This window comes from Mixophyes fleayi, chromosome 6 (genome assembly GCF_038048845.1).
Source record: "Mixophyes fleayi isolate aMixFle1 chromosome 6, aMixFle1.hap1, whole genome shotgun sequence".
Lineage (NCBI taxonomy): Eukaryota > Metazoa > Chordata > Amphibia > Anura > Limnodynastidae > Mixophyes > Mixophyes fleayi.
In genome coordinates, this window is record NC_134407.1 from 164566897 (window position 1) to 164577964 (window position 11068).

The window sequence follows — 11068 nt, forward strand, 5'->3', positions numbered from 1 at the left end:
AAAATCCCATATTGTGATATCAAGGGAAAGATTGGGAAAGAAGCAACGGGAAAACAGCTCCGCACAAGATAGTACCCTACCTCACTAGTAAATAAATAAAATAAATTATATTTATGTGAGGGGGTGCTAAGGTCACATATGTGAACATGTAGATTCAAAAAGAGGGCAGAGTGATGACCTTAGTTAGCACTCCAGGTTACCTGGAGTGCTAACTAAGGTCATCACTCTGCCCTCTTTTTGAATCTACAAATCCCATATTGTGTAGTGTTTTAATAAAAAACAAATTTATTAACAATAATATAAAATGCACGCTCACAATGAATAAACAAAGGTTTATCTTTAGTCCAGTAAAAGTGCAAACCAGTTGTCTCCTGTCCAGTGCCACTCCAGTGGGCCAGGGGTCTGGAGTTTTCTCTACTGGTGAATAAGTCTGGAAACGGATATAGCTAGTAGGGGCACCTGTGTGTACCTGTTAAGCTCAATGTCACTAGGACTTCATCAGGAGGGTATGATGAAGTCCTAGTGACCTTCTCAGGTTGGTATTTAGTTTCAGTATGCAGTATTAGTCGTCACTGACATAAATAATATTCTCTTCCTAGTAGTCTTCAGTGATACCGGCTCCACTATGGTAAAGGTAATTAGTCACTATGTAGGTCTCATAACCCTTTCTCTGTGCTATCAGTATAGCGAACCAATTCCATCTCCATTAATGACAATATTGTACTGGATGTGAATTCAGTTTAATGCAGATATTATGTGTCTAAGTGTATAATATTTTCTTCTTCACGTAAACATTAATACACTAGCGATAATAGCTTCTATTGGACTTGCACAAGAAAAGAATATATCGTTGCTGGGGAAGTCACTCAAGTAAGCAAGTAGTCTCTATTGATATTATCAGAACTAGAAATACTGTCAGCTTGCAGGAGGTGTTAACCCTGTTTTCTTATCTGCTGTTTTAAAGGCCACAGCATATTGCCAGGATTTTTGTCCACTCTGATATCCTAAAAAATGTATATATTTTATTGAATTGATATACTTAAATTGAAAGACTCAGGTGCATAATTTGCTTAAGGAAATACCGTCATTGCTTCTGCACTGAAAAAAGAAACATGCTGACCATGCGATCAGTGGAGGAAACACCCGGATAAAGGAGAGCTATATTGTTAAGAGACGCTGCTCTACTCATGACGGCTCACACTGATCCTTCTCTTTGCCCCCCTTCTTCACCCTGTGCCATGCTGCTTTTGCTCCACCCTTCATCACCCTGTGCAATGCTGCTTTTTCTCCCCCCTTCATCACACTGTGCCATCCTGCTCCCCCCTTTCATCACTCTTTGCCATGCTGCTTCCCCCCACTTTCATCATTCTGTGCCATGCTGCTTCCCCCTTTCATCACTCTGTGCATGCTGCTTCCCCCTCTTTCATCACTCTGTGCCATGCTTCCCACCCTTTTATCACTCTGTGCCATGCTGCTTCCCCCCCTTGCATCATTCTGTGCCTTGTTGCTTTCCCCTCTTCATCACTCTTTGCCATGCTGCTTACCCCCTTTCATCACTCCGTGCCATGCTGCTTCCCCCCCTTATCACTCTGTGCCATGCTGCTCCCCCCCTTTCATCACTCTGTGCCGTGCTGCTCTCCCCCTTTCATCACTCTGTGCCATGCTGCCTCCCCTCCCTTTCATCACTCTGTGCCATGCTGCCCCCCGCCCCTCGTCACTCTGTGCCATGCTGCTTTTTCTTTCCCCTTCTCCTGGCTCCCCTTTATCACCCTGTTCCATGCTGCTTTTGCTCCCTCCCTTCTCCTGGCCCCCCCAATCAGAGCAGCGGGGCAGCACACTGTCTCTGCCGAACGGACCTGCACATACTGTGCAGCCGCCGGCAGCATTAGACATCAGAAAGGGGGCGGGGCCTAAATCCCCCCCCCTAAAATCGCCCCGGGTAAAGTTATTGTCTAGATCCGCCCCTGCCTGTCAGTCTTTCTGCAATCACAATGATCTTACTCCTATCCGTGTAATATTTCTCCAGTGTTCCCCAGAATAACCTTCAGTCCTCTCTTGACTGTTTCTCAGTCCTGACTGCCATCCAGTTCCAGCTGTCACCTTCACATCTAGCTCAGGCACCAGATACAGTGCTGTTAATCTGTTATCTGTCTGTTCTGTGCACGAGTCATGGTGCTGCCACTGTCACAGCTGCAAATATTTTGTATAGACATACTTAGGTGCTCTTATAGTAATAAAATCAAGTAAGTAGAAGTATACTGTTGGGGATCGGATGGTAAGTCTATTCATCAGACTTAATGATCAACCTGGACAAAAATTATAGAAATAAAAAAATTAACTAAAATTAGTCATTAAGTCTGATGGACTTTCAATCAGGCAGCTGGCCTCCACCTCTTCCTTTAGAAAAGGAACTTTGGGTCTCCTTCCACATATCTCTTACAAATTCCTTCCCTGACCCATACTCCATTTACATTAAGAAAATCCTAAAATAAACAGTGCACAGGCTCTTCTTGTAATATGATCAACTGTTGCTGCAACAGTGTATACATGCTGTCCATAGACAAAGAGGAGTGGGATAACATATACCTAAGGGTATAGATAAAAAAACACCGGAGCAATGTAATTAGAATTAAAATAGCTTAAAAAAAAGATAATTGCAATACTTAACATGTAAGTCACAGCATTGAGTATCATACTGTATATAAAGCAGATGAAAGTTCTTGGCAAATCAAGGTCTAACTATCTGGATAGTTAATTTTCTCAGCAACAAGTACAGCTGGTTTCACGGTACAGACTCTGCTTCATCAGGAGTGCATTATGGAGGCCTAAGCAAGAGAGCTTAAAAATGACTTTTAACCAATCAAAGACTCTCAGGAGGACATCAAGTAATCTCCCATTAAGTTGTATCAGTATAGAAATGCACAGAATTATCAATATAAAATATAGACAATGCGTAAACAAATTAATGATACAATATGTGCAATATCAGTTCTCCCTGACATGCTTTAACACTGTAATGACAGAAGAGTCTGAACCCGCTCTGGCAGATGTGTCCTAATTGGAAAGGAGAGGAAATTAATGTATGTTTATACTGCCATGTAAGGATACCAGGATATTCATTTTTTTCAGGAACTTTTTTTTTTCGGCCCATGGTAAAAATGTGTCTTTTTTATTAATATTGCTGTATGCATCAGGTATCTCTGTGATACTGCTCACATGCCCTCTGGTGGCATAACAGTAGAATTGCTTTATTAAATTACAGGCTAAAGAAATGTGTGGTGGTGGGGATTTATAGATAAGAACAATACCTTAGCACTGAATGGTAATGGAGAATAAACAATGTGTTAGCAGCTCATTAGTAGGCAGGCAGAGAGCAGGAGACAGACTGGCTGACTATAATCCTCTGGACAAACAGAGAGAGTGATGTGTGCTAAGTATTTCATTACATCACTTCTAGGGTTTACAAGTCAGGTTAAACAAGTAAAGGAAGATGTGCTATAATTTACAACAATATTGAGATATATACATCTTTAGTAAACATTGAGGTGTTCCAGGTATTCTTCCAATATTAATAGTATTGGTCAGATGTTACAATATATTCTTCTTGAAACATATTACATTAATTACATTGACTAAAATACACTCATAGTATTCTCCGGAATTACATGACACCTGTATTATGACTGCACTAACCATTGTGGGTTACATGTACAAATATCATACTTACATACTTCTGTACTTGTAATTACTAACCAGTATATATGTTGAACATTTTCTCCTAGTATAATCTTTGATCTCATATTTTATCTTTAATCACAGGTGTCAACCTTTCAATATGGACCTGCCACCTCCCAACAACATAGATATTAGTTATGCTATGTGCTATTGGCGCGGCCTGTTTCTCCCACTATCCAACTATTGGTCGGTGTTTTTGTTGATTGCATCCATTGTCATATTCACATTATTTTCTTTCACATTCAGGCATCCCTGTCTTAACTAACATAATCACATAAGTGGACAGGTCATTGCCTTCCACATGATCAGCAAACTCATGTCCTGCTGCTGTGAACATACAGATAATCTGATTTCAAGCTTGGGTACACCACTTGAAGATGTATAGACAGCAATTTATCTTCACCACTATATGTAATAACATGGAAAAGACCTGTCTGTGTTCTCTTGTTCTTGGGCGAATTTTCATTGATTGTGTTCTATTACAATTCAACTGATACAGTGAGCTTTACTCATTAAAGCCACAATGAATTAAATAATTGTTTCAAAGGAAACATTTTAACATCACAAACACTACCATCAGCATTCATTAAAGTATTGTCAGCAATATTAAATAAAAAAAACTTTATTAAAAAAAAGTAGATGATGGACAAATTAATTTACTTACTCGATGCAATGTAAAGTTACATTTTTACTCAAGCTAATGAAAACAATGAACATTGACTATAGTTTTTATCAATTTTTATTGAATACTAAAAAAAACATTATTTTGATTAAATGTCAGACATGTTGGATATTATTTATTCTCTTGTTTGGATAGTAGTGAATTTGCTGTAATAGGTGCAAAATATCATGTGGCATCTTGTATAAACATTTTTCCTGCTGTTTTTACTGTATTCTGGCAGTAAACGGGCGCTACTTATGTTCCTGAATTGTAGCAACTTTTTTCTTTTTCAAGATAGATATAAAAAAATATATATTTATTAACACATATTCAGTGAGAAGAGGCGGGAGAGAGGAGGATGCTGGGTCCCGGGTGCCACCGGATTGGTAAGAAGACATCATCATCATCATCATCATTTATTTATATAGCGCCACTGATTCCGCAGCGCTGTACAGAGAACTCATTCATGTCAGTCCCTGCCCCATTGGAGCTTACAGTCTAAATTCCCCAACATACACACACAGACAGAGAGAGAGAAAGACAGACTAGGGTCAATTTAAATAGGAGCCAATTAACCTACCAGTATGTTTTTGGAGTGTGGGAGGAAACCGGAGCACCTGGAGGAAACCCACGCAAACACGGGGAGAACATACAAACTCCTCACAGATAAGGTCATGGTCGGGAATTGAACTCATGACCCCAGTGCTGTAAGGCAGAAGTGCTAATCACTACACCACCGACAGAAGAAATAGAAGAAGTATGGTAAGTAAAGAAAGGGGAGGGAAAATGGTGATAGGAAACTGCAATGGAGGGGCAAAAGAATGAAGGAGGGGGCAGAGTGAGGATGAAGAGGGGCAAAGTGAGGATGATGATGGACAGAGTGATTGATGAAGAGGGGCAGAGTGCGTGGATGAAGAGGGGCAGAGTGTGTGGATGAAGAGGGGCAGAGTGCGTGGATGAAGAGGGGCAGAGTGCGTGGATGAAGAGGGGACAGAGTGCGTGGATGAAGAAGGGACAGAGTGCGTGGATGAAGAGGGGACAGAGTGAGTGGATGAAGGAAAGCACAGAGTGCGTGGATGAAAGAGGGCACAGAGTGCGTGGATGAAGGAGGACACAAAGTGCGTGGATGAAGGGGGTACAGAGTGCATGGATGAAGGAGGGCACAGTGTGATGATTTTTGTACATATTGTTGGTTTATTTTGTTTGATCTTATTCCTCTTAGTATTAGCTGTAAATTATTCTTTGACAGACATATAATTGAAAAAAATATATAAAAATATTATTTTCCCTTGGATTTATGTGTATTATTTTTGCAAACAACTTACTAAGTATTTCTGTCCTCACCTGAATACTTATTACGTTATTTTGACCCAACTACTTATAAAACGGTACTGCTCTGTAATTATTTTGGAGAGGTGCCTTGAAAAAATTATGGAGACTCTAAGGGTGCCTCGAACTTAAAAAGTTTGGAAACCACTGGTCTAAGCTGTACTAAGGGAGGAACTGGATTTGACAATGTGCACGAGTTTAGGATGTCCTGCAACTATATGACAGGGACTGCAAATAAAGCAAAACCACAGCAGAGATGCTCTTTTGTACTTCACGCATCTACTTCTGCACACGTGCGCCTTGTTTTGTAGAGAAGAACATCTGAGGGCCAATACAGTCTCTGCGTGGGTGCAAAAGTATGTAATGGGGCACATTAGAGACGTTAGGTCAATCGAGGCTGTTCCTTGCACACAATTGCGCCTAGTTTGCACTGATGTGGAGAAACAAATTTCATTTTGCATGATAGAAATATTTAAATGAGATAAAGATGTGGAGAGGATTCATTTTATAGGAACGCACCTTTCTTTACAGGAGTGTGCAGAGCCTTCTGCCCCTTGAGTTCTCTGGACACCTGAGTTCCTAGAGATTGGGTCTCCCCTCTGTTTATAATGGGACACGCTTTGCACCTTTTAGGTGCACCTCTGTGGGAAGCTCATTTCTAAGCACATAATGTCGACCCATGTAATAAAAATCATCAAACACATTAAAGTGAAACATATAATAAAGACAAAGTTAATAAAGGGGGTGGAGTGAAAGTGGTAGTAGGTTGGAATTTGATGTGACATTTTTACTGTTTTACTGACGCACATTATCTAGAGCATCTGCCAACCCACAAAACTAGACACAGAATGCTTGAAATGTGCTAGGATAGCAATTGGGCGAACATTTGCAGATTTGCAGGTCCGCAAATTATGCATTTCGGAAATGATCCTAAGGCTGGGTACACACTACAGAATTTTCCGACCAATATGTTATCTACAACGATTGTACCAACGACTGAAAAATAAAAATAAGTTCCGATCAGCATGCTGATTTATGCGTACAAACTAAATATGTTTTAAAAGATTTACCTTCAGATCTGTGCTCTTCAACTGTCATAACCATCAGCTGAAACGATCATGACTCTGTAAACTCCATGGAGATCGTGAGTGCATACACACTGCATGACTGGAACGACATTGGAAGGAGATCTAAGGTTCTGCTGAACAATTAAATGAAACAACGATCGGTACTTTGGAACGACTGCCGTTCATCGTTTAAGTAGACACACTAATGCAATATTGGCCCGAACTGTAGTTTATCGTTCGATTGACCCAAAAGTCGGCTGAAAGACCTATAGTGTGTACTCTGCCTTACTGACAGTTTTGTGCTATGTAGCCAGTGTATTTTTTTCCGATCAATGTTTTATTGCTGTTTGCATCTTTTTGTATTAGCTGTGTTACAGTGAGTTACTTTTCTCCTCCTAAACTTTTGACTTTCTGTCTGCAATTTTAGTCAGAGATTGGGCACCATGAATCATGTGTTGCTCTACACACCAGCTTGTATGTCAGTCTGCACAGAAGAGTTATTTTACAGAGTCCATTTACAATTGCACTTTAATAACTGTATGTGAGGTGTTTACCTTCTGATCAATTGATTACAATGAGAAACATAGCTTCATTATTTATAAGTTTTAACAACTGGCATGCAAACCATGAATGCGATTTACTTAAAGTGAGAAGTTTGCATTATTTCCGCATCTTTATCATATCAGGAGAGTCAATAATTGTCCAGAATATTTTATACTAGTGTGAAACCTGTTAATGGCTGAGTATTTACAAATACATATAAGACCACTCTGGACCCCCACTAAGTTTACTGCTCAGCGTTTATCATCTACACACACCACCCAGCAGGATCTCGTCTCCAGGAGGGTCTGACGAGATGGAGTGCACAATTAATGATCCCATCACTAATTACCTGCAAAGCTAGTGGGTGGCAGCTTACACACAAGCACAGCTTCCTGGTTAGCCTCTCCCAGAGCCCATAATCATCTTATATACAAATGTTGACAAGCACTTCTTGAAATCCCATTTATAACTTGTCCCCTTATCTGCCAGATTATTATATCACATAACTGTCCTACGGCCAGTCTGCAGGAGACATGGCAGGTCAGGGCCTTTTTTTCTGCTCCATTCCCCTTATACTTTATTTTATAATGTCAAATTTGAATGAAAATCAGATGGCTAACAAGAATTGATTCTATTGATATTCCTGTTCATGATGACATCACAGCATCAGTGTTATCACACAGCCAAACAGCAGGTTGATCTGTGACTGTATGTGAGAAGAAATCAATGTCCTATAAAACCTTATTGTTGGTGCCTGTACCAGCTTATAGAATCACTTTTGCTGCACATCCCTACATGGTAACATGGTGCTACCAGGTTGCATAGTTTTCAGATCAGGGGGTAAATTTATCAAGCTGCGGGTTTGAAAACGTGGAGATATTGCCTATAACAACCAATCAGATTCTAGTTATTTATTTAGTACATTCTACAAAATGACAGCTAGAATCTGATAGGTTGCTATAGGCAACATCTCCACTTTTTCAAACCCGCAGCTTGATAAATTTATCCCCAGGTATCTTGCAATAGGAAAGGTTGCTTCTATTGTGCATCCAAGGAGTACACAAAACTATATGTTTTAGACATGTATCTACTTTTAAATGACAAAAATAATCATTTAACAACAATATTTTATAGTGCTGTGCATACCCATTTATAATATTATTTTATTGTCCCCCTACACATGTACCAAAGGGAAGAAACATTGTCTGTAAGCATCAATCATGACTCACATAGTTATTTTTCGTTTTACCTGCCTTCTGAATGCTGATAAAAGTTTACTTCTCCATCACTGGATGCAGCCTAGAGTTCTGTCTGTTGGAGCAGTGGTTCCCACACTTTTGCAGTTCACGGCACCCTTAGAGTCTCAAGGCACCCCTCCGAAATAATTACAGAGCAGTCCCGTTTTATAAATAGTTGGGTCAATAAACATAATATGTATTTAGGTCAGCACAGAAATACTTATTTAGTTGTATGCAAAGATACACATAAATCCAAGGGAAAATAATATTTTTATATATTTTTTTAAATTATATTTCTGTCAAAGAATAATTTACAGCTAACTCACTCTGTGCCCTCCCCTGCATCATCTCCATACTCTGTGCCCCTGCATCATCTCCACACACTCTGTGCCCCTGCATCATCTCCACACACTCTGTGCCCCTGTATCATCTCCTCACACTCTGTGCCCCTGCATCTTCATCCACACACTCTGTGCCCCTGCATCGTCATCCACACACTCTGTGCCCCTGCATCATCATCCACACACTCTGTGCCCCTGCATCATCATCCACACACTCTGTGCCCCTGCATCTTCATCCACACACTCTGTGCCCCTGCATCGTCATCCACACACTCTGTGCCCCTGCATCGTCATCCACACACTCTGTGCCCCTGCATCATCATCCACACACTCTGTGCCCCTGCATCATCATCCACACACTCTGTGCCCCTGCATCTTCATCCACACACTCTGTGCCCCTGCATCGTCATCCACACACACTGTGCCCCTGCATCGTCATCCACACACTCTGTGCCCCTGCATCGTCATCCACACACTCTGTGCCCCTGCATCGTCATCCACACACTCTGTGCCCCTGCATCATCATCCACACACTCTGTGCCCCTGCATCTTCATCCACACACTCTGTGCCCCTGCATCTTCATCCACACACTCTGTGCCCCTGCATCGTCATCCACACACTCTGTGCCCCTGCATCGTCATCCACACACTCTGTGCCCCTGCATCATCATCCACACACACTGTGCCCCTGCATCTTCATCCACACACTCTGTGCCCCTGCATCTTCATCCACACACTCTGTGCCCCTGCATCGTCATCCACACACTCTGTGCCCCTGCATCATCATCCACACACTCTGTGCCCCTGCATCTTCATCCACACACTCTGTGCCCCTGCATCTTCATCCACACACTCTGTGCCCCTGCATCGTCATCCACACACTCTGTGCCCCTGCATCATCATCCACACACTCTGTGCCCCTGCATCTTCATCCACACACTCTGTGCCCCTGCATCTTCATCCACACACTCTGTGCCCCTGCATCGTCATCCACACACTCTGTGCCCCTGCATCGTCATCCACACACTCTGTGCCCCTGCATCATCATCCACACACTCTGTGCCCCTGCATCTTCATCCACACACTCTGTGCCCCTGCATCGTCATCCACACACTCTGTGCCCCTGCATCTTCATCCACACACTCTGTGCCCCTGCATCGTCATCCACACACTCTGTGCCCCTGCATCGTCATCCACACACTCTGTGCCCCTGCATCGTCATCCACACACTCTGTGCCCCTGCATCTTCATCCACACACTCTGTGCCCCTGCATCGTCATCCACACACTCTGTGCCCCTGCATCGTCATCCACACACTCTGTGCCCCTGCATCGTCATCCACACACTCTGTGCCCCTGCATCGTCATCCACACACTCTGTGCCCCTGCATCTTCATCCACACACTCTGTGCCCCTGCATCTTCATCCACACACTCTGTGCCCCTGCATCGTCATCCACACACTCTGTGCCCCTGCATCGTCATCCACACACACTGTGCCCCTGCATCGTCATCCACACACTCTGTGCCCCTGCATCATCATCCACACACACTGTGCCCCTGCATCGTCATCCACACACTCTCTGTGTCCCTCTGCATCCACTCTCTGTGCCCCCTCTGCATCCACTCTTTGTGCCCCTTCTGTATCCTCACCCTGCCCCCTCCTTCATTCTTTTGCCCCTCCATTGCTGTTTCCTATAACTATTCCCCTCCGTTTCTTTACTTACCATACCTGACCTTCTTCTATTTCTTCTGTCTTTTCCTCTTTCTTCTTACCAATTCGGAACCCAGCATCCTCTCTCCTGCCACTTGTCACTGAATGTCGGGCGTGATAACGTCACGCCCAACATTCAATGAGAAGCGAGTAGGAAGGAGGATGCTGGGTCCCGGGCGCCGTCGGATTGGTAAGTTGTTGTTGTTGTTGTTGTTTTCATCCCCTGGCCGCGGCACCCCTGGGAGCCACAGCGCACACTTTGGGAACCTAGGTGTTAGAGAATAGCTGAGGGGTCACAACCCCTTGTGCACGTTAAGACACTAGTGCAAAATCAGAGCTACATACAAGCAGTTTTCAAAAATGCTAAACAGCTTTGTATTTTTACTTTTTAGTCTTGCTATTGTTGTATAAATGTTAACAACAATGCACAAGTAACCTTTTA